A 23,687-nucleotide genomic window follows, 5' to 3' on the forward strand; every position below is an offset into this window, starting at 1 on the left:
GAGGTATAGATAGAGAGGTACAGATAGAGAGGTACAGATAGTGAGGTATAGATAGAGGTATAGATTGTTAGGTATAGATAGAGAGGTATAGATAGAGAGGTATGGATAGAGAGAGGTATAGATAGAGAGGTACAGATAGAGAGGTATAGATAGAGGTATAGATAGAGGTATAGATAGAGGTATAGATAGAGAGGTATAGATAGTTAGGTATAGATAGAGAGGAATCGATAGACAGAGGTATAGATAGAGAGATAGCTATACTGTACATACCAGACATTCCCCCCGGGTGCAGACACTGAAAGGGTCTGTGTAGCTGCACCGCGTCCCATCATGCATCACCTGGTTCATGACCACCACCTCACCGGTCTCTTTGGACTGACAGCTCAACTCACACTTGTGAGCCTCTACATGGGTGAAGATCAATCAATCAATCAATCAATCAAATGTATTTTATAAAGCCCTTTTTACATCAGCAGTTGTCACAAAGTGCTTTTCAGAAACCCAGTCTAAGATACCAGAGAGAATGTGATGCAGAGGCAGAAGCACAGTGGCTAGTAAAACTCCCTAGATGATACCCAGTCTAAGATACCAGAGAGAAAGCAATGCAGAGGCAGAAGCACTGTGGCTAGTAAAACTCCCTAGAGGATACCCAGTCTAAGATACCAGAGAGAAAGTAATGCAGAGGTAGAAGCACTGTGGCTAGTAAAACTCCCTAGAGGATACCCAGTCTAAGATACCAGAGAGAAAGCAATGCAGAGGCAGAAGCACTGTTGCTAGTAAAACTCCCTAGAGGATACCCAGTCTAAGATACCAGAGAGAAAGTAATGCAGAGGCACTGTGACTAGTAAAACTCCCTAGAGGATACCCAGTCTAAGATACCAGAGATAAAGTAATGCAGAGGCACTGTGGCTAGTAAAACTCCCTAGAGGATACCCAGTCTAAGATACCAGAGATAAAGTAATGCAGAGGCACTGTGGCTAGTAAAACTCCCTAGAGGATACCCAGTCTAAGATACCAGAGAGAAAGTAACGCAGAGGCACTGTGGCTAGTAAAACTCCCTAGAGGACACCCAGTCTAAGATACCAGAGAGAAAGTAATGCAGAGGCACTGTGGCTAGTAAAACTCCCTAGAGGATACCCAGTCTAAGATACCAGAGAGAAAGTAATGCAGAGGCACTGTGGCTAGTAAAACTCCCTAGAGGACACCCAGTCTAAGATACCAGAGAGAAAGTAACGCAGAGGCACTGTGACTAGTAAAACTCCCCAGAGAAAGAAAACAAAATGAACACATATTTTAGTCCTGACTGAGGGATGATAAACTAAATAAATGACAAGAGAAAGTTTGCATTGTATCTCTTCTGCTTTCGTTGACCTTTAGGAACACAAGGCCAGAGAGGATAGAGGTCCTATGCTCAGTTCACATGTGGGCGTCTGAAATGGTTAGACTGCTGTGTGTGATGTTGATGTTCCTGTATGTTATTCACACCACACATGTGGGCGTCTGAAATGGTTAGACTGCTGTGTGTGATGTTGATGTTCCTGTAATTCACAAGTTCTATTTAATGTCAGATACTCTTGTCGACTTCTGTCAGTGTCTCACCAGCAGTGGTCTGACTTTAGACATTAATGAGGAACACTGAGTCACACACTCTACATGATCAAAAGTATGTGGACACTTGCTCATCCAACATCTCATTCTAAAACAAAGGGCATTAATATGGAGTAGGTCCCTCCTTTGCTGCTATAACAGCCTCCACTCTTCTGGGAAGACTTATCCACTCGATTGTTGGAACATTGCTACGGGGACTTGCTTCCATTTAGCCACAAGAGCATTAGTGAGGTCGGGCACTGATGTTGGGATCGCAGTCGGCGTTCCAATTCATCCCAAAGGTGTTCGATGTGGTTGAGGTCAGGGTTCTGCAGGCCAGTCAAGTTCTTCCACACCGATCTCGACAAACCCTTTCTGTATGGACCTCGCTTTGTGCACGGGGGCATTGTTATCATGCTGAACCAGGAAAGGGGCCTTCCTCAAACTGTTGCCACAAAGTTGGAAGCATAGAATCATCTAGAATGTCGTTGTATGCTGTAGCATTAAGATTTCCCTTAACTGGACCTAAGGGGCCTAGCTCGAACCATGAAAAACAGCCCCAGACCATTATTCCTCCTCCACCAAACTTTACAGTTGGCACTATGCATTCAGGCAGGTAGCATTCTCCTGGCATTCGCCAAACCCAGATTCTTCCGTAAGACGGCCAGATGGTGAAGCGGGATTCATCACTCCAGTTCACGTTTCCACTGCCCCAGAGCTTTACACCCCTCCAGCCGACACTTGGCATCGCGCATGGTGATCTTAGGCTTGTGTGCAGCTGCACGGCCATGGAAACCCATTTCACGAAACTCCCGATGAAAATTTGTTGTTGCTTCCAGAGGCAGTTTGGAACTCAGTGGTGAGTGTTGCAACTGAGGACAGATGATTTTTACACGCTACGCACTTCAGCACTCGCCGGTCCCATTCTGTGAGCTTGTGTGGCCTACCACTTTGCGGCTGAGCCGTTGTTGCTCCTAGGCATTTCCACTTCACAATAACAGCACTCGCAGCTAACCGGGGCAGCTGTTGCAGGGCAGAAATTTCACAAACTGACTTGTCGGACGGTGTGACTTTGAAAGTCACTGAGCACTTCAGTAAGACCATTCTACTGCCAGTGTTTGTCTATGGAGATTGCATGGCCATGTCCTCGATTTTGTACACCTGTGTGTGGCTGAAATAGCCGAATCCACTAATTTGAAAGGGTGTCCACATACTTTTGAATATATATATATATATGTCTCTCCCTCCCATTCATCCTCTATGTATCTCTTTGTTACAGTTATATTGTTTGTGTTAAAGAAACACGTATTGTAAATGTATAAAAACATATTTGGTTGATTTATTATTGTTTATATATTATTATTATTGCTTATATAATATAATATATAATATAATATATAATTCATGTAGAAATTATTATTATTGTATAGAAACTGTGCTATTATGGTTAATATGTATTATAATCCTTTTATTGCCAATAGCGACCCCTAGTGGACATTATGGATTCACCTTTTAGAACGGCAGGGCTTAATCAATCAAGCCAATACTTTACAATGTGGTAATATCCAAAATGGCACCCTAATCCCTAAACAGTGCACTACTCTTGACCAGAGTCCTGGTCACAATTAGTGCACCATCTCGGGAATAGGGTTTGATTTGTGACGCAGGCATTGACATTTGGAGTTTCTTTACTGTAAGTTTAACATTACTCACTACAACAACCCAGCTGCAACATTTATTTATTTTAATTTGATTATTATTTAACTAGGCAAGTAAGTTAAGAACAAATTCTTATTTTCAATTGGGAACAGTGGGTTAACTGGTCAGGAACAGTGGGTTAACTGGTCTAGGAACAGTGGGGTTAACTGGTCTAGAACAGTGGGTTAACTGCAGAACGACAGATTTGTATCTTGTCAGCTCGGGGGTTTGCAACCTACCGGTTACTAGTCCAACGCTCTAACCACAAGGCCACCCTTCCTCCCCAAACTCATCTCTGAGTTTCTTTACTGTAAAGTTTAACATTACTCACTACAATCCATTTGACCTTTTGACCTTGGTCTAAAATAGCGCACTAAAAGGCGTAGTGTTCCATGTGGGAAGCGGGCTGTGTCCTACCATCTGGGTGTTCGTAAGGTAGCCAGGTGTGCTTGGTGTTCTTGTGATATTTGTTGCTCCTCTGGACACACTGTTGAGCGCGGAAGTCCTCGTAGGGTCCGACACACTCCTCCATGTTACACATCTGGTAATCGAAGGCGGACCCGGGGCAATCCCGACCGCCGTACGCAGGCCTGGAGACAGGGGGCGACAACACGGAAACGATAAACAAACAACCCAGTAATCAACACCTAGTGTGTATCCCAAATAGCACCCTGTTCCCCATGGACCCAGGTCAAAAGTAGTGCAGTGAATAGGGAATAGAGTGCAATTTGGGATGCAGCCCAGGAGGGCCTGTCGTTCAGGTTCAGTGATTAGATCCATTTAACTGTAATGTGGATCAGGGTAGAACTGGGCCTGTCGTCCAGGTTCAGATCTATTTAACTGTAATGTGGATCAGGGTAGAACTGGGCCTGTCGTCCAGGTTCAGATCTATTTAACTGTAATGTGGATCAGGGTAGAACTGGGCCTGTCGTCCAGGTTCAGTGATTAGTTCCATTTAACTGTAATGTGGATCAGGGTAGAACTGGGCCTGTCGTCCAGGTTCAGTGATTAGATCTATTTAACTGTAATGTGGATCAGGGTAGAACTGGGCCTGTCGTCCAGGTTCAGTGATTAGATCCATTTAACTGTAATGTGGATCAGGGTAGAACTGGGCCTGTCGTCCAGGTTCAGATTAGATCTATTTAACTGTAATGTGGATCAGGGTAGAACTGGGCCTGTCGTCCAGGTTCAGTGATTAGATCTATTTAACTGTAATGTGGATCAGGGTAGAACTGGGCCTGTCGTCCAGGTTCAGTGATTAGATCTATTTAACTGTAATGTGGATCAGGGTAGAACTGGGCCTGTCGTCCAGGTTCAGATCTATTTAACTGTAATGTGGATCAGGGTAGAACTGGGCCTGTCGTCCAGGTTCAGTGATTAGATCTATTTAACTGTAATGTGGATCAGGTTCAGATCCATTTAACTGGGCCTGGGCCTGTCGTCCAGGTTCAGATCTATTTAACTGTAATGTGGATCAGGGTAGAACTGGGCCTGTCGTCCAGGTTCAGTGATTAGATCTATTTAACTGTAATGTGGATCAGGGTAGAACTGGGCCTGTCGTCCAGGTTCAGTGATTAGATCCATTTAACTGTAATGTGGATCAGGGTAGAACTGGGCCTGTCGTCCAGGTTCAGATCTATTTAACTGTAATGTGGATCAGGGTAGAACTGGGCCTGTCGTCCAGGTTCAGTGATTAGATCTATTTAACTGTAATGTGGATCAGGGTAGAACTGGGCCTGTCGTCCAGGTTCAGATCCATTTAACTGTAATGTGGATCAGGGTAGAACTGGGCCTGTCGTCCAGGTTCAGATCCATTTAACTGTAATGTGGATCAGGGTAGAACTGGGCCTGTCGTCCAGGTTCAGTGATTAGATCCATTTAACTAGATCTGAGATCTGAGTCTCTAGTCAGGGTCATGATGTAGTACACAGGGTTCATTATTATTTAGATGACACGTACTCACATACAGCATACGCATAAAGTCACGCACGCATGGAAACACACACACACACACACACACACACACACACACACACACACACACACACACACACACACACACACACACACACACACACACACACACACACACACACACACACACACACACACACACACACACACACACACACACACACACACACACACACAAAACGTAAAGAAACACATGATCCCCTTGGCTTTCCTCCTTCAGACATCCTCTGACACGTCTCTGACTAAACAGACCAAGTATCTGTCGACTACATGTCACACTATGTGTATGAGTCATATAGCCTGTAGGTAGAAGTCCTAACAGGATGTAGGTAGAAGTCCTAACAGGATGTAGGTAGAAGTCCTAACAGGATGTAGGTAGAAGTACTAACAGGATGTAGGTAGAAGTCCTAACAGGATGTAGGTAGAACAGGATGTAACAACAGGATGTAGGTAGAAGTCCTAACAGGATGTAGAAGTCCTAACAGGATGTAGGTAGAAGTCCTAACAGGATGATGTAACAGGATGTAGGTAGAAGTCCTAACAGGATGTAGGTAGGATGTAGGTAAGTCCTAACAGGATGTAGGTAGAAGTCCTAACAGGATGTAGGTAGAAGTGTAACAGGATGTAGGTAGAAGTCCTAACAGGATGTAGGTAGAAGTCCTAACAGGATGTAGGTAGAAGTCCTAACAGGATGTAGGTAGAAGTCCTAACAGGATGTAGGTAGAAGTCCTAACAGGATGTAGGTAGAAGTCCTAACAGGATGTAGGTAGAAGTCCTAACAGGATGTAGGTAGAAGTCCTAACAGGATGTAGGTAGAAGTCCTAACAGGATGTAGGTAGAAGTCCTAACAGGATGTAGGTAGAAGTACTAACAGGATGTAGAGGATAACAGGATGTAGAGGATAACGTCAGTGAGGAGACCTAAGAACCCACCCCGGAGCCAGATAAATACATCTCTACCCACACTACCCACAATGCCCTCCCCACCTAGACCCCTTTCCCTTTACAATGTCCTTCCATGTTCAAGTGATGTCAGTGACTCCTGTTAACAAAGACTCTTTAGATGGCAGGACAAGATGACAGACACTCACACAGGGTTGTTACAAGTTCTGCTCCGGGAGCGTACTCCACCTCCACAGGTTCTGGAGCAGGACCCAAACTTAGTCCAGGACCCCCAGTTACCGTCATGGCCCTGAGGCTGGTTAGAGGAGCGCCAGATACAGTGGCCCTTGAAGCACCACTAAACAGACAGGACACAGGAGAGTCAACAGGACATACAGTACATACAGTATCTGTCCATTTATCAGCCCTATTCTCATTAAAACCATGGCTAGAATGGAGCCCTGGCCATGTCAATGGTATATGACAACTCCATAGAGCGATGCCAGCTAAAGGAACATGGATAGAACACTGTTATGACCACCGTGACTCCATTAATCATGACTAGCCAATGAAATGCTAACTTCACGCTAATTAAATGCTTAGTAAGTACATTCAAACTGTTCCTTCTGTTTATCCATTTGAGCTATTGTGTACTTAATTTTTTTTTTTTACGTTTTATATATATTTTTTCAGAAAGGAGACAGTGGAGTCAACAGTGCGTACATGTATACAATATCTCTCCATTCGTTGGCTCCGTTAGCATTAAAACCATGGCAGGAATGAGCCCTGAACATCTCCTGGGTCAGAGTTCACAACAACTGTTATGCTTTGAGCAATCCTGGCTAAAGGAACAGGGAGAGAACATGAGAACGAACACTATTCGTCCATGAAGTATGAATAGCTGATTACATGCTCCTTAAACAGGGTAGCCTAGTGGTTAGAGTGTAGAGGCGGCAGGTAGCCTAGTGGTTAGAGTGTAGAGGCGGCAGGTAGCCTAGTGGTTAGAGTGTAGAGGCGGCAGGGCAGCCTAGTGGTTAGAGTGTAGGGACGGCAGGTAGCCTAGTGGTTAGAGTGTAGGGACGGCAGGTAGCCTAGTGGTTAGAGTGTAGAGGCGGCAGGGTAGCCTAGTGGTTAGAGTGTAGGGACGGCAGGTAGCCTAGTGGTTAGAGTGTAGAGGCGGCAGGGTAGCCTAGTGGTTAGAGTGTGGAGGCGGCAGGGTAGCCTAGTGGTTAGAGTGTAGGGACGGCAGGTAGCCTAGTGTTTAGAGTGTAGGGACGGCAGGGTAGCCTAGTGGTTAGAGTGTAGAGGCGGCAGGTAGCCTAGTGGTTAGAGTGTAGGGACGGCAGGTAGCCTAGTGGTTAGAGTGTAGAGGCGGCAGGGTAGCCTAGTGGTTAGAGTGTAGGGACGGCAGGTAGCCTAGTGTTTAGAGTGTAGAGGCGGCAGGGTAGCCTAGTGGTTAGAGCATTGGACTAGTAACTGAAAGGTTGCAAGTTCAAATCCCCGAGCTGACTAGGTACAAAATCTGTGGTTCTGCCCCTGAACAAGGCAGTTAACCCACTGTTCCTAGGCTGTCATTGAAAATAAGATTTTTTCTTAACCGACTTGCCTAGTAAAAAATAAAAATAAAATAAAAAAATGTATGGGCAAGGTGCCACATAGAACAAATATAAGCACCCAACAAAAATTATTATAACATTCAAACGAGCCGATATGTTATTTTTTTTAAAAATTAAATGCTCTTTAAATGTATGGGTAAGGTGCCACCTGTGTTACACAGCCATTGCAGTTGGACATCAGTACGTGGGACATATAACAAATATAAGCACTATAACATTCAAACGGGCCGATATGTTATTTCTAATATTAATTTAGTAAAACTTCTTCAAGTAATTGTGTACTTTTTGGAGAACTGTTTCTAAAGATGAAGTATAGCCCTGTATATTATTAGGTGTATCAATTGTCATCAGAAATCCATGGTTTGTTTTCGAACCGTTTCCCACCTTCGACGGTGCACACTCCGTCCCATCCACCGGAGGACCCTTCTTGGTCTTACAAAAGTACTGGTTGTCAGGGTGACTACACCACAGCTGCTTGCAGGGATCGTAGGTCCGGAACTATAGGAGGGGGGGGAGCGAGGGATAAAGAGAGACAGAGAGAGAGAGAGAGAGAGAGAGAGAGAGAGAGAGAGAGAGAGAGAGAGAGAGAGAGAGAGAGAGAGAGAGAGAGACAGACAGACAGACAGACAGACAGACAGACAGACAGACAGACAGACAGACAGACAGACAGACAGACAGACAGACAGGCAGGCAGGCAGACAGACAGACAGACAGACAGACAGACAGACAGACAGACAGACAGACAGACAGACAGACAGACAGACAGACAGACAGACAGACAGACAGACAGACGTTAAGAAAAAGGAGATCAGAGAGAAGAGGAGAGAGTAGGGAAAAGGAGATCAGAGAGAAGAGGAGAGAGTAGGGAAAAGGAGATCAGAGAGAAGAGGAGAGAGTAGGGAAAAGGAGATCAGAGAGAAGAGGAGAGAGTAGGGAAAAGGAGATCAGAGAGAAGAGGAGAGAGTAGGGAAAAGGAGATCAGAGAGAAGAGGAGAGAGAGTAGGGAAAAGGAGATCAGAGAGAAGAGGAGAGAGTAGGGAAAAGGAGATCAGAGAGAAGAGGAGAGAGTAGGGAAAAGGAGATCAGAGAGAAGAGGAGAGAGTAGGGAAAAGGAGATCAGAGAGAAGAGGAGAGAGTAGGGAAAAGGAGATCAGAGAGAAGAGGAGAGAGTAGGGAAAAGGAGATCAGAGAGAAGAGGAGAGAGTAGGGAAAAGGAGATCAGAGAGAAGAGGAGAGAGTAGGGAAAAGGAGATCAGAGAGAAGAGGAGAGAGTAGGGAAAAGGAGATCAGAGAGAAGAGGAGAGAGTAGGGAAAAGGAGATCAGAGAGAAGAGGAGAGAGTAGGGAAAAGGAGATCAGAGAGAAGAGGAGAGAGTAGGGAAAAGGAGATCAGAGAGAAGAGGAGAGAGTAGGGAAAAGGAGATCAGAGAGAAGAGGAGAGAGTAGGGAAAAGGAGATCAGAGAGAAGAGGAGAGAGTAGGGAAAAGGAGATCAGAGAGAAGAGGAGAGAGTAGGGAAAAGGAGATCAGAGAGAAGAGGAGAGAGTAGGGAAAAGGAGATCAGAGAGAAGAGGAGAGAGTAGGGAAAAGGAGATCAGAGAGAAGAGGAGAGAGTAGGGAAAAGGAGATCAGAGAGAAGAGGAGAGAGTAGGGAAAAGGAGATCAGAGAGAAGAGGAGAGAGATAGGGAAAAGGAGATCAGAGAGAAGAGGAGAGAGTAGGGAAAAGGAGATCAGAGAGAAGAGGAGAGAGTAGGGAAAAGGAGATCAGAGAGAAGAGGAGAGAGTAGGGAAAAGGAGATCAGAGAGAAGAGGAGAGAGTAGGGAAAAGGAGATCAGAGAGAAGAGGAGAGAGTAGGGAAAAGGAGATCAGAGAGAAGAGGAGAGTAGGGAAAAGGAGATCAGAGAGAAGAGGAGAGAGTAGGGAAAAGGAGATCAGAGAGAAGAGGAGAGAGTAGGGAAAAGGAGATCAGAGAGAAGAGGAGAGAGTAGGGAAAAGGAGATCAGAGAGAAGAGGAGAGAGTAGGGAAAAGGAGATCAGAGAGAAGAGGAGAGAGTAGGGAAAAGGAGATCAGAGAGAAGAGGAGAGAGTAGGGAAAAGGAGATCAGAGAGAAGAGGAGAGAGTAGGGAAAAGGAGATCAGAGAGAAGAGGAGAGAGTAGGGAAAAGGAGATCAGAGAGAAGAGGAGAGAGTAGGGAAAAGGAGATCAGAGAGAAGAGGAGAGAGTAGGGAAAAGGAGATCAGAGAGAAGAGGAGAGAGTAGGGAAAAGGAGATCAGAGAGAAGAGGAGAGAGTAGGGAAAAGGAGATCAGAGAGAAGAGGAGAGAGTAGGGAAAAGGAGATCAGAGAGAAGAGGAGAGAGTAGGGAAAAGGAGATCAGAGAGAAGAGGAGAGAGTAGGGAAAAGGAGATCAGAGAGAAGAGGAGAGAGTAGGGAAAAGGAGATCAGAGAGAAGAGGAGAGAGTAGGGAAAAGGAGATCAGAGAGAAGAGGAGAGAGTAGGGAAAAGGAGATCAGAGAGAAGAGGAGAGAGTAGGGAAAAGGAGATCAGAGAGAAGAGGAGAGAGTAGGAAAAGGAGATCAGAGAGAAGAGGAGAGAGTAGGGAAAAGGAGATCAGAGAGAAGAGGAGAGAGTAGGGAAAAGGAGATCAGAGAGAAGAGGAGAGAGTAGGGAAAAGGAGATCAGAGAGAAGAGGAGAGAGTAGGGAAAAGGAGATCAGAGAGAAGAGGAGAGAGTAGGGAAAAGGAGATCAGAGAGAAGAGGAGAGAGTAGGGAAAAGGAGATCAGAGAGAAGAGGAGAGAGTAGGGAAAAGGAGATCAGAGAGAAGAGGAGAGAGTAGGGAAAAGGAGATCAGAGAGAAGAGGAGAGAGTAGGGAAAAGGAGATCAGAGAGAAGAGGAGAGAGTAGGGAAAAGGAGATCAGAGAGAAGAGGAGAGAGTAGGGAAAAGGAGATCAGAGAGAAGAGGAACGGAAGAGGTGGTCAGAGAGAGAGATGAGAGGTAGTTAGTGCATTTCTGTGGCCAGTCTACGGGTCACCAAGTCTCTTCCCAGAAGTCATGGCACCTCTGCAATCTCAAACAGGGAAAAAGCTGCCCACTATCTAAGCCTATGGACCAGGGGGATAATAAAGAGAACGCAGGACCCTGCTCCTTCTAAGACTAACCTTCGTAATATTTGAATCCCATCCTCAGAAGATCAAAGTCCTGAGTGATACTGAGTGCCCCCATGCAGTCCTGAATCTGCGTCCCAAATGGCAAGATATTCCCTGATGGGCCCTGGTAAAAAAAGCAGTGCACTATATATGGAATAGGGTGCCATTCGGGACACACATTGACAGGCTGCCCCGTCACCAACGGTCACAGTCGTTATTCTCAGATCTCAGGGGTCTAGCGAGCTGCTGGAGGGGACTTACAGCGGTGCACATCTTGTAGCCCACGCCGAAATCAAAACGACACTGCTCGTCCATGGAGTAGTTAATCCCAGGTAGCTCAGGAAGCTTGGGCCACTTGTGTTCAAAAGGGTTGTCCAGGAGACAGTCATAAGAGCTGGAGGGGGATAAGACACATCAGAACAGAGACAGTCATAAGAGATGGAGAGAGATAAGACACATCAGAACAGAGACAGTCATAAGAGATGGAGGGATAAGACACATCAGAACAGAGACAGTCATAAGAGCTGGAGGGAGATAAGACACATCAGAACAGAGACAGTCATAAGAGATGGAGGGAGATAAGACACATCAGAACAGAGACAGTCATGAGAGCTGGAGGGAGATAAGACACATCAGAACAGAGACAGTCATTAGAGATGGAGGGATAAGACACATCAGAACAGAGACAGTCATAAAAGATGGAGGGAGATAAGACACATCAGAACAGAGACAGTCATAAGAGCTGGAGGGAGATAAGACACATCAGAACAGAGACAGTCATTAGAGATGGAGGGATAAGACACATCAGAACAGAGACAGTCATAAAAGATGGAGGGAGATAAGACACATCAGAACAGAGACAGTCATAAGAGCTGGAGGGAGATAAGACACATCAGAACAGAGACAGTCATGGGAGATAAAACACATCAGAACAGAGACAGTCATAACAGATGGAGGGATAAGACACATCAGAACAGAGACAGTCATAAGAGCTGGAGTGATAAGACACATCAGAACAGAGACAGTCATAAGAGCTGGAGGGAGATAAGACACATCAGAACAGATACAGTCATAAGAGCTGGAGGGAGATAAAACACATCAGAACAGAGACAGTCATAAGAACACATCAGAACAGATACAGTCATAAGAGCTGGAGGGAGATAAAACACATCAGAACAGAGACAGTCATAAGAACACATCAGAACAGAGACAGTCATAAGAGCTGGAGGGAGATAAGACACATCAGAACAGAGACAGTCATAAGAGCTGGAGGGAGATAAAACACATCAGAACAGAGACAGTCATAAGAACACATCAGAACAAGACAGTCATGAGATGGAGGGATAAGACACATCAGAACAGAGACAGTCATAAGAACATAGAACAGAGACAGTCATTAGGAGGAGAGATAAAACACATCAGAACAGAGACAGTCATAAGAACACATCAGAACAGAGACAGTCATAAGAGATGGAGGGATAAGACACATCAGAACAGAGACAGTCATAAGAGCTGGAGTGATAAGACACATCAGAACAGAGACAGTCATAAGAGCTGGAGGGAGATAAGACACATCAGAACAGAGACAGTCATAAGAGATGGAGGGAGATAAGACACATCAGAACAGAGACAGTCATGAGAGCTGGAGGGAGATAAGACACATCAGAACAGAGACAGTCATAACAGATGGAGGGAGATAAGACACATCAGAACAGAGACAGTCATTAGAGATGGAGGGAGATAAAACACATCAGAACAGAGACAGTCATTAGAGATGGAGGGAGATAAGACACATCAGAACAGAGACAGTCATAAGAGATGGAGGGATAAGACACATCAGAACAGAGACAGTCATAAGAGATGGAGGGAGATAAGACACATCAGAACAGAGACAGTCATAAAAGATGGAGGGAGATAAGACACATCAGAACAGAGACAGTCATAAGAGCTGGAGGGATAAGACACATCAGAACAGAGACAGTCATAAGAGCTGGAGGGATAAGACACATCAGAACAGAGACAGTCATAAAAGATGGAGGGAGATAAGACACATCAGAACAGAGACAGTCATAAGAGCTGGAGGGATAAGACACATCAGAACAGAGACAGTCATAACAGATGGAGGGAGATAAGACACATCAGAACAGAGACAGTCATTAGAGATGGAGGGAGATAAAACACATCAGAACAGAGACAGTCATTAGAGATGGAGGGAGATAAGACACATCAGAACAGAGACAGTCATAAGAAATGGAGGGATAAGACACATCAGAACAGAGACAGTCATAAGAGATGGAGGGAGATAAGACACATCAGAACAGAGACAGTCATAAAAGATGGAGGGAGATAAGACACATCAGAACAGAGACAGTCATAAGAGCTGGAGGGATAAGACACATCAGAACAGAGACAGTCATAAGAACACATCAGAACAGAGACAGTCATAAGAGATGGAGGGATAAGACATATCAGAACAGAGACAGTCATAAGAACACATCAGAACAGAGACAGTCATAAGAGATGGAGGGATAAGACACATCAGAACAGAGACAGTCATAAGAACACATCAGAACAGAGACAGTCATAAGAGATGGAGGGATAAGACACATCAGAACAGAGACAGTCATAAGAGCTGGAGGGAGATAAGACACATCAGAACAGAGACAGTCATAAGAGCTGGAGGGAGATAAAACACATCAGAACAGAGACAGTCATAAGAGCTGGAGGGAGATAAGACACATCAGAACAGAGACAGTCATTAGAGATGGAGGGAGATAAGACACATCAGAACAGAGACAGTCATTAGAGCTGGAGGGAGTGAAGACACATCAGAACAGAGACAGTCATAAGAGATGGAGGGATAAGACACATCAGAACAGAGACAGTCATAAGAGATGGAGGGAGATAAAACACATCAGAACAGAGACAGTCATAAGAGCTGGAGGGAGATAAGACACATCAGAACAGAGACAGTCATAAGAGATGGAGGGATAAGACACATCAGAACAGAGACAGTCATAAGAACACATCAGAACAGAGACAGTCATAAGAGATGGAGGGATAAGACACATCAGAACAGAGACAGTCATAAGAACACATCAGAACAGAGACAGTCATAAGAGATGGAGGGATAAGACACATCAGAACAGAGACAGTCATAAGAACACATCAGAACAGAGACAGTCATAAGAGATGGAGGGATAAGACACATCAGAACAGAGACAGTCATAAGAACACATCAGAACAGAGACAGTCATAAGAACACATCAGAACAGAGACAGTCATAAGAGATGGAGGGATAAGACACATCAGAACAGAGACAGTCATAAGAACACATCAGAACAGAGACAGTCATAAGAGATGGAGGGATGAGACACATCAGAACAGAGACAGTCATAAGAGATGGAGGGATGAGACACATCAGAACAGAGACAGTCATGAGAGATGGAGGGAGATAAGACACATCAGAACAGAGACAGTCATAACAGATGGAGGGGGATAAGACACATCAGAACAGAGACAGTCATAAGAGCTGGAGGGAGATAAGACACATCAGAACAGAGACAGTCATAAGAGCTGGAGTGATAAGACACATCAGAACAGAGACAGTCATAAGAGCTGGAGGGAGATAAGACACATCAGAACAGAGACAGTCATAAGAGATGGAGGGAGATAAGACACATCAGAACAGAGACAGTCATGAGAGCTGGAGGGAGATAAGACACATCAGAACAGAGACAGTCATAACAGATGGAGGGAGATAAGACACATCAGAACAGAGACAGTCATTAGAGATGGAGGGAGATAAAACACATCAGAACAGAGACAGTCATTAGAGATGGAGGGAGATAAGACACATCAGAACAGAGACAGTCATAAGAGATGGAGGGATAAGACACATCAGAACAGAGACAGTCATAAGAGATGGAGGGAGATAAGACACATCAGAACAGAGACAGTCATAAAAGATGGAGGGAGATAAGACACATCAGAACAGAGACAGTCATAAGAGCTGGAGGGATAAGACACATCAGAACAGAGACAGTCATAAGAGCTGGAGGGATAAGACACATCAGAACAGAGACAGTCATAAAAGATGGAGGGAGATAAGACACATCAGAACAGAGACAGTCATAAGAGCTGGAGGGATAAGACACATCAGAACAGAGACAGTCATAACAGATGGAGGGAGATAAGACACATCAGAACAGAGACAGTCATTAGAGATGGAGGGAGATAAAACACATCAGAACAGAGACAGTCATTAGAGATGGAGGGAGATAAGACACATCAGAACAGAGACAGTCATAAGAAATGGAGGGATAGTCAGAACAGAGACAGTCATAAGAGATGGAGGGATAAGACACATCAGAACAGAGACAGTCATAAAAGATGGAGGGAGATAAGACACATCAGAACAGAGACAGTCATAAGAGCTGGAGGGATAAGACACATCAGAACAGAGACAGTCATAAGAACACATCAGAACAGAGACAGTCATAAGAGATGGAGGGATAAGACACATCAGAACAGAGACAGTCATAAGAACACATCAGAACAGAGACAGTCATAAGAGATGGAGGGATAAGACACATCAGAACAGAGACAGTCATAAGAACACATCAGAACAGAGACAGTCATAAGAGATGGAGGGATAAGACACATCAGAACAGAGACAGTCATAAGAGCTGGAGGGAGATAAAACACATCAGAACAGAGACAGTCATAAGAGCTGGAGGGAGATAAGACACATCAGAACAGAGACAGTCATTAGAGATGGAGGGAGATAAGACACATCAGAACAGAGACAGTCATTAGAGCTGGAGGGAGTGAAGACACATCAGAACAGAGACAGTCATAAGAGATGGAGGGATAAGACACATCAGAACAGAGACAGTCATAAGAGATGGAGGGAGATAAAACACATCAGAACAGAGACAGTCATAAGAGCTGGAGGGAGATAAGACACATCAGAACAGAGACAGTCATAAGAGATGGAGGGATAAGACACATCAGAACAGAGACAGTCATAAGAACACATCAGAACAGAGACAGTCATAAGAGATGGAGGGATAAGACACATCAGAACAGAGACAGTCATAAGAACACATCAGAACAGAGACAGTCATAAGAGATGGAGGGATAAGACACATCAGAACAGAGACAGTCATAAGAACACATCAGAACAGAGACAGTCATAAGAGATGGAGGGATAAGACACATCAGAACAGAGACAGTCATAAGAACATGGAACAGGACAGTCATAAGAACACATCAGAACAGAGACAGTCATAAGAGATGGAGGGATAAGACACATCAGAACAGAGACAGTCATAAGAACACATCAGAACAGAGACAGTCATAAGAGATGGAGGGATGAGACACATCAGAACAGAGACAGTCATAAGAGATGGAGGGATGAGACACATCAGAACAGAGACAGTCATGAGAGATGGAGGGAGATAAGACACATCAGAACAGAGACAGTCATAACAGATGGAGGGGGATAAGACACATCAGAACAGAGACAGTCATAAGAGCTGGAGGGAGATAAGACACATCAGAACAGAGAAAGTCATTAGAGATGGAGGGGGATAAAAACACATCAGAACAGAGACAGTCATAAGAGATGGAGGGATAAGACACATTAGAACAGAGACAGTCATAAGAGCTGATCAAATTCATCAGAAATACAGTGTAGACATTGTTAATGTTGTAAATTACTATTGTAGCTGGAAACGGCAGATTTTTAATGGAATATCTACATAGGCGTACAGAGGACCATCATCAGCAACCATCACTCCTGTGTTCCAATGGCATGCTGTGTTAGCTCATCCAAGTCTAGTTGATCATTAGAAAACCCTTTTGCAATTATGTTAGCACAGCTGGAAACTGTAGAGCTAATTAAAGAAGCAATAAAACTGGTCTTCTTTAGACTAGTTGAGTATCTGGAGCATCAGCATTTGTGGGTTCGATTACATGCTCAAACTGGCCAGAAACAAATAACTTTTTTTCTGAAACTTGTCAGTCTAATCTTGTTCTGAGAAATTAAGGCTATTCCATGCGAGAAATTGCCAACAAACTGAAGCTCTCAGCTGTGTACTACTCCCTTCACAGAACAGAGCAAACTGGCTCTAACCAGAATAGAAAGAGGAGTGGGAGGCCCCGGTGCACACATGAGCAAGAGGACAAGTACATTAGAGTGTCTAGTTTGAGAAACAAACGACTCACAAGTCCTCAGCTGGTAGCTTCATTAAATAGTACCCGCAAAACACCAGTCTCAACATCAACAGTGAAGAGGCGACTCCGGGATGCTGGCCTTCTAGGCAGAGTTGCAAAGAAAAAGCCTTATCTCAGACTGGCCGATAAAAATAAAAGATTAAGACACAGACACTGGACAGAGAAACGAGTAGGCCAGAATCCCAGAGTTTCCTCTTCACTGTTGACGTGATATAGGTCAGTGATACATGTCTGTGATAGGTCAGTGATACATGTCTGTGATAGGTCAGTGATATATGTCTGTGATAGGTCAGTGATACATGTCTGTGATAGGTCAGTGATATATGTCTGTGATAGGTCAGTGATACATGTCTGTGATAGGTCAGTGATACATGTCAGTGATAGGTCAGTGATACATGTCAGTGATATATATCTGTGATAGGTCAGTTGTATATGTCAGTGATAGCTCAGTGATACATGTCTATGATAGGTCAGTGATAGCTCAGTGATATATGTCTGTGATAGGTCAGTGATAGCTCAGTGATATATGTCTGTGATAGGTCAGTGATACATGTCAGTGATAGGTCAGTGATATATGTCAGTGATAGGTCAGTGATATAGGTCAGTGATATATGTCAGTGATAGGTCAGTGATATAGGTCAGTGATATATGTCTGTGATAGGTCAGTGATATATGTCAGTGATAGGTCAGTGATATATGTCTGTGATAGGTCAGTGATATATGTCAGTGATACATGTCTCTGATAGCTCAGTGATATAGGTCAGTGATAGGTCAGTGATATAGGTCAGTGATATAGGTCAGTGATATATGTCAGTGATACATGTCTCTGATAGCTCAGTGATATAGGTCAGTGATAGGTCAGTGATATAGGTCAGTGATAGGTCAGTGATATAGGTCAGTGATATAGGTCAGTGAAAGGTCAGTGATATATGTCAGTAATATAGGTCAGTGATATAGGTCAGTGATATAGGTCAGTGATATAGGTCAGTGATATCAGGGTCAGTGATATAGGTCAGTGATATCAGTGATATAGGTCAGTGATATAGGTCAGTGATATATGTCAGTGATATAGGTCAGTGGTATAGGTCAGTGATATAGGTCAGTGATATAGGTCAGTGATATAGGTCAGTGATATAGGTCAGTGATATATGTCAGTGATATAGGTCAGTGATATATGTCAGTGATATAGGTCAGTGATATATGTCAGTGATATAGGTCAGTGAAAGGTCAGTGATATAGGTCAGTGATATAGGTCAGTGATATAGGTCAGTGATATAGGTCAGTGATATAGGTCAGTGAAAGGTCAGTGATATATGTCAGTGATATAGGTCAGTGATATATGTCAGTGATATAGGTCAGTGAAAGGTCAGTTGTATATGTCAGTGATAGCTCAGTATACATGATGTGATAGGTCAGTGATATAGGTCAGTGATATATGTCAGTGATATATATCTGGATAGGTCATGTCAGTGATATATGTCAGTGATATAGGTCAGTGATATATATAGGTCAGTGATATAGGTCAGTGATATATGTCAGTGATATAGGTCAGTGAAAGGTCAGTGATATAGGTCAGTGATATAGGTCAGTGATATAGGTCAGTGATATAGGTCAGTGATATATGTCAGTGATATAGGTCAGTGATATAGGTCAGTGATATATGTCAGTGATATAGGTCAGTGAAAGGTCAGTGATATAGGTCAGTGATATATGTCAGTGATATAGGTCAGTGATATAGGTCAGTGAAAGGTCAGTGATATATGTCAGTGATATAGGTCAGTGATATAGGTCAGTGAAAGGTCAGTGATATAGGTCAGTGATATAGTTCAGTGAAAGGTCAGTGATATATGTCAGTGATATAGGTCAGTGATATAGGTCAGTGATATAGGTCAGTGATACATGTCTCTGATAGGTCAGTGATATAGGTCAGTGAAAGGTCAGTGATATAGGTCAGTGATATATGTCAGTGATATAGGTCAGTGATATATGTCAGTGATATAGGTCAGTGATATAGGTCAGTGATATATGTCAGTGATATAGATCAGTGATATATGTCAGTGATATAGGTCAGTGATATAGGTCAGTGGTATATGTCAGTGATGTCAGTGACCAGGATTCCTGGAAAAGCTGTGAACTCTGGGAAAGTTGTCAGAACCCTAGTCAGTGGTACGGGGAAGGCTGCACCTACTGGATGTATCGGTTCAGTTCCTGTTTACTGCAGCGTGACCAGTGGTAGCGATGGAAGGCTGCTTGGACCAGCGGAGCCATGATGCTCCCCATGCTGGTCTCGTCAGAACAACGATTCCCCTGTCCGTCATGTTCCATACCTAACCTGTTGAAATGGTACCTGAGTTATTGATGAGCAAAACACAGTATTACGCTCAAACACAAAGCCTGTGTCTGAAAGGACTCTCTATTCCCTATATAGGGCACTACTGTTGACTCTCTGTTCCCTATATAGGGCACTACTGTTGACTCTCTGTTCCCTATATAGGGCACTACTGTTGACACTATTCCCTATATAGGGCACTACTGTTGACTCTCTGTTCCCTATATAGGGCACTACTGTTGACACTATTCCCTATATAGGGCACTACTGTTGACTCTCTATTCCCTATATAGGGCACTACTGTTGACTCTCTATTCCCAATATAGGGCACTACTGTTGACTCTCTATTCCCTATATAGGGCACTACTGTTGACTCTCTATTCCCTATATAGGGCACTACTGTTGACTCTCTATTCCCTATATAGGGCACTACTGTTGACTCTCTGTTCCCTATATAGGGCACTACTGTTGACTCTCTATTCCCTATATAGGGCACTACTGTTGACTCTCTATTCCCTATATAGGGCTCTACTGTTGACTCTTTATTCCCTAAATAGGGCACTACTGTTTACTCTCTATTCCCTATATAGGGCTCTACTGTTGACTCTCTATCTGACCCCCATCTGGAGTGTGTCTAAGTTCTGTGTTTACCAGCTGTGTCCATGTCTCTGTTCCCAATGCCATCCTACTTCCTTTGCAGTGAAGAGAACCCCCCCCCCACACACACACACACGCAGCTCTTTGCTTGTATTCCTCTTAGTTTCTTCCAGCTATGGGGCTCACAGGTCCCGTAGGACCCTGGTCAACAGTAGTGAACAACAGGGAGGAGGGCGCCACTTGGGACAACAGTAGTGAACAACAGGGAGGAGGGCGCCACTTGGGATAACAGTAGTGAACAACAGGGAGGAGGGCGCCACTTGGGTCAACAGTAGTGAACAACAGGGAGGAGGGCGCCACTTGGGACAACAGTAGTGACCAACAGGGAGGAGGGCGCCACTTGGGACAACAGTAGTGACCAACAGGGAGGAGGGCGCCACTTGGGATAACAGTAGTGAACAACAGGGAGGAGGGCGCCACTTGGGACAACAGTAGTGACCAACAGGGAGGAGGGCGCCACTTGGGATAACAGTAGTGAACAACAGGGAGGAGGGCGCCACTTGGGATAACAGTAGTGAACAACAGGGAGGAGGGCGCCACTTGGGTCAACAGTAGTGAACAACAGGGAGGAGGGCGCCACTTGGGACAACAGTAGTGAACAACAGGGAGGAGGGCGCCACTTGGGATAACAGTAGTGAACAACAGGGAGGAGGGCGCCACTTGGGATAACAGTAGTGAACAACAGGGAGGAGGGCGCCACTTGGGATAACAGTAGTGACCAACAGGGAGGAGGGCGCCACTTGGGATAACAGTAGTGAACAACAGGGAGGAGGGCGCCACTTGGGACAACAGTAGTGACCAACAGGGAGGAGGGCGCCACTTGGGACAACAGTAGTGACCAACAGGGAGGAGGGCGCCACTTGGGACAACAGTAGTGAACAACAGTACAACAGTGTGAACAACAGGGAGGAGGCGCCACTTGGGACAACAGTAGTGAACAACAGGGAGGAGGGCGCCACTTGGGATAACAGTAGTGAACAACAGGGAGGAGGGCGCCACTTGGGACAACAGTAGTGACCAACAGGGAGGAGGGCGCCACTTGGGACAACAGTAGTGAACAACAGGGAGGAGGGCGCCACTTGGGATAACAGTAGTGAACAACAGGGAGGAGGGCGCCACTTGGGACAACAGTAGTGACCAACAGGGAGGAGGGCGCCACTTGGGACAACAGTAGTGAACAACAGGGAGGAGGGCGCCACTTGGGACAACAGTAGTGAACAACAGGGAGGAGGGCGCCACTTGGGACAACAGTAGTGAACAACAGGGAGGAGGCGCCACTTGGGATAACAGTAGTGAACAACAGGGAGGAGGGCGCCACTTGGGACAACAGTAGTGAACAACAGGGAGGAGGGCGCCACTTGGGACAACAGTAGTGAACAACAGGGAGGAGGGCGCCACTTGGGATAACAGTAGTGAACAACAGGGAGGAGGGCGCCACTTGGGACAACAGTAGTGAACAACAGGGAGGAGGGCGCCACTTGGGACACTTTGGGATAACAGTAGTGACCAACAGGGAGGAGGGCGCCACTTGGGACAACAGTAGTGACCAACAGGGAGGAGGGCGCCACTTGGGACAACAGTAGTGAACAACAGGGAGGAGGGCGCCACTTGGGACAACAGTAGTGAACAACAGGGAGGAGGGCGCCACTTGGGACAACAGTAGTGAACAACAGGGAGGAGGGCGCCACTTGGGACAACAGTAGTGACCAACAGGGAGGAGGGCGCCACTTGGGATAACAGTAGTGAACAACAGGGAGGAGGGCGCCACTTGGGACAACAGTAGTGAACAACAGGGAGGAGGGCGCCACTTGGGACAACAGTAGTGAACAACAGGGAGGAGGGCGCCACTTGGGACAACAGTAGTGAACAACAGGGAGGAGGGCGCCACTTGGGATAACAGTAGTGAACAACAGGGAGGAGGGCGCCACTTGGGACAACAGTAGTGAACAACAGGGAGGAGGGCGCCACTTGGGACAACAGTAGTGAACAACAGGGAGGAGGGCGCCACTTGGGACAACAGTAGTGAACAACAGGGAGGAGGCGCCACTTGGGACAACAGTAGTGAACAACAGGGAGGAGGGCGCCACTTGGGATAACAGTAGTGAACAACAGGGAGGAGGGCGCCACTTGGGAGTGAACAACAGGGAGGAGGGCGCCACTTGTGTAGTGAACAACAGGGAGGAGGCGCCACTTGGGATAACAGTAGTGACCAACAGGGAGGAGGGCGCCACTTGGGACAACAGTAGTGACCAACAGGGAGGAGGGCGCCACTTGGGACAACAGTAGTGAACAACAGGGAGGAGGGCGCCACTTGGGACAACAGTAGTGACCAACAGGGAGGAGGGCGCCACTTGGGATAACAGTAGTGAACAACAGGGAGGAGGGCGCCACTTGGGACAACAGTAGTGACCAACAGGGAGGAGGGCGCCACTTGGGATAACAGTAGTGACCAACAGGGAGGAGGGCGCCACTTGGGACAACAGTAGTGAACAACAGGGAGGAGGGCGCCACTTGCGACAACAGTAGTGAACAACAGGGAGGAGGGCGCCACTTGGGACAACAGTAGTGACCAACAGGGAGGAGGGCGCCACTTGGGACAACAGTAGTGAACAACAGGGAGGAGGGCGCCACTTGGGACAACAGTAGTGAACAACAGGGAGGAGGGCGCCACTTGGGACAACAGTAGTGACCAACAGGGAGGAGGGCGCCACTTGGGATAACAGTAGTGAACAACAGGGAGGAGGGCGCCACTTGGGACAACAGTAGTGACCAACAGGGAGGAGGGCGCCACTTGGGACAACAGTAGTGAACAACAGGGAGGAGGGCGCCACTTGGGACAACAGTAGTGACCAACAGGGAGGAGGGCGCCACTTGGGATAACAGTAGTGAACAACAGGGAGGAGGGCGCCACTTGGGACAACAGTAGTGACCAACAGGGAGGAGGGCGCCACTTGGGACAACAGTAGTGAACAACAGGGAGGAGGGCGCCACTTGGGACAACAGTAGTGACCAACAGGGAGGAGGGCGCCACTTGGGATAACAGTAGTGAACAACAGGGAGGAGGGCGCCACTTGGGATGCAGCCTGTGTGCTGCGATGACTTACACATGTCCGGTCTCGTGCGCCACCACGAAGGCCGAGGAGAATCCATCCTCGTGGTTCAGAGTGCAGCTCCTCAGAGGGTGGCACATGCCTGTCACCGGGGCGTAACCTAGGCAACACAGATCACACACACACACACACACACACACACACACACACACACACACACACACACACACACACACACACACACACACACACACACACACACACACACACACACACACACACACACACACACACACACACACACACACACACACACACACACACACACACACACGGGCACTGATAACAAACCGCTAGGCAGAGATGAAGGGTTGTAATGGCTGTTACATCACACCTGGGTTCAAATACTACTTGAAATCATTTGAAATACTTCAGCTGGGCTTGATTGAGCATGCCTGGCGCTATGGAACCAATGGAATAGATGCACAAGCCCAAAACTCCGCCCA

General features: G+C 45.9%; 1 pseudogene; it reads right to left on the reverse strand.

Annotated features, from left to right (window-relative positions):
• The window catches only part of LOC124028220, a 33,350-nt pseudogene extending 9,875 nt beyond the window's left edge, over nucleotides 1-23,475 (reverse strand).
• Nucleotides 23,476-23,687: the final 212 nt, after the last annotated feature.

This window comes from Oncorhynchus gorbuscha, unplaced genomic scaffold, assembly GCF_021184085.1.
Source record: "Oncorhynchus gorbuscha isolate QuinsamMale2020 ecotype Even-year unplaced genomic scaffold, OgorEven_v1.0 Un_scaffold_3863, whole genome shotgun sequence".
In the NCBI taxonomy this organism is placed as follows: Eukaryota; Metazoa; Chordata; class Actinopteri; order Salmoniformes; family Salmonidae; genus Oncorhynchus; species Oncorhynchus gorbuscha.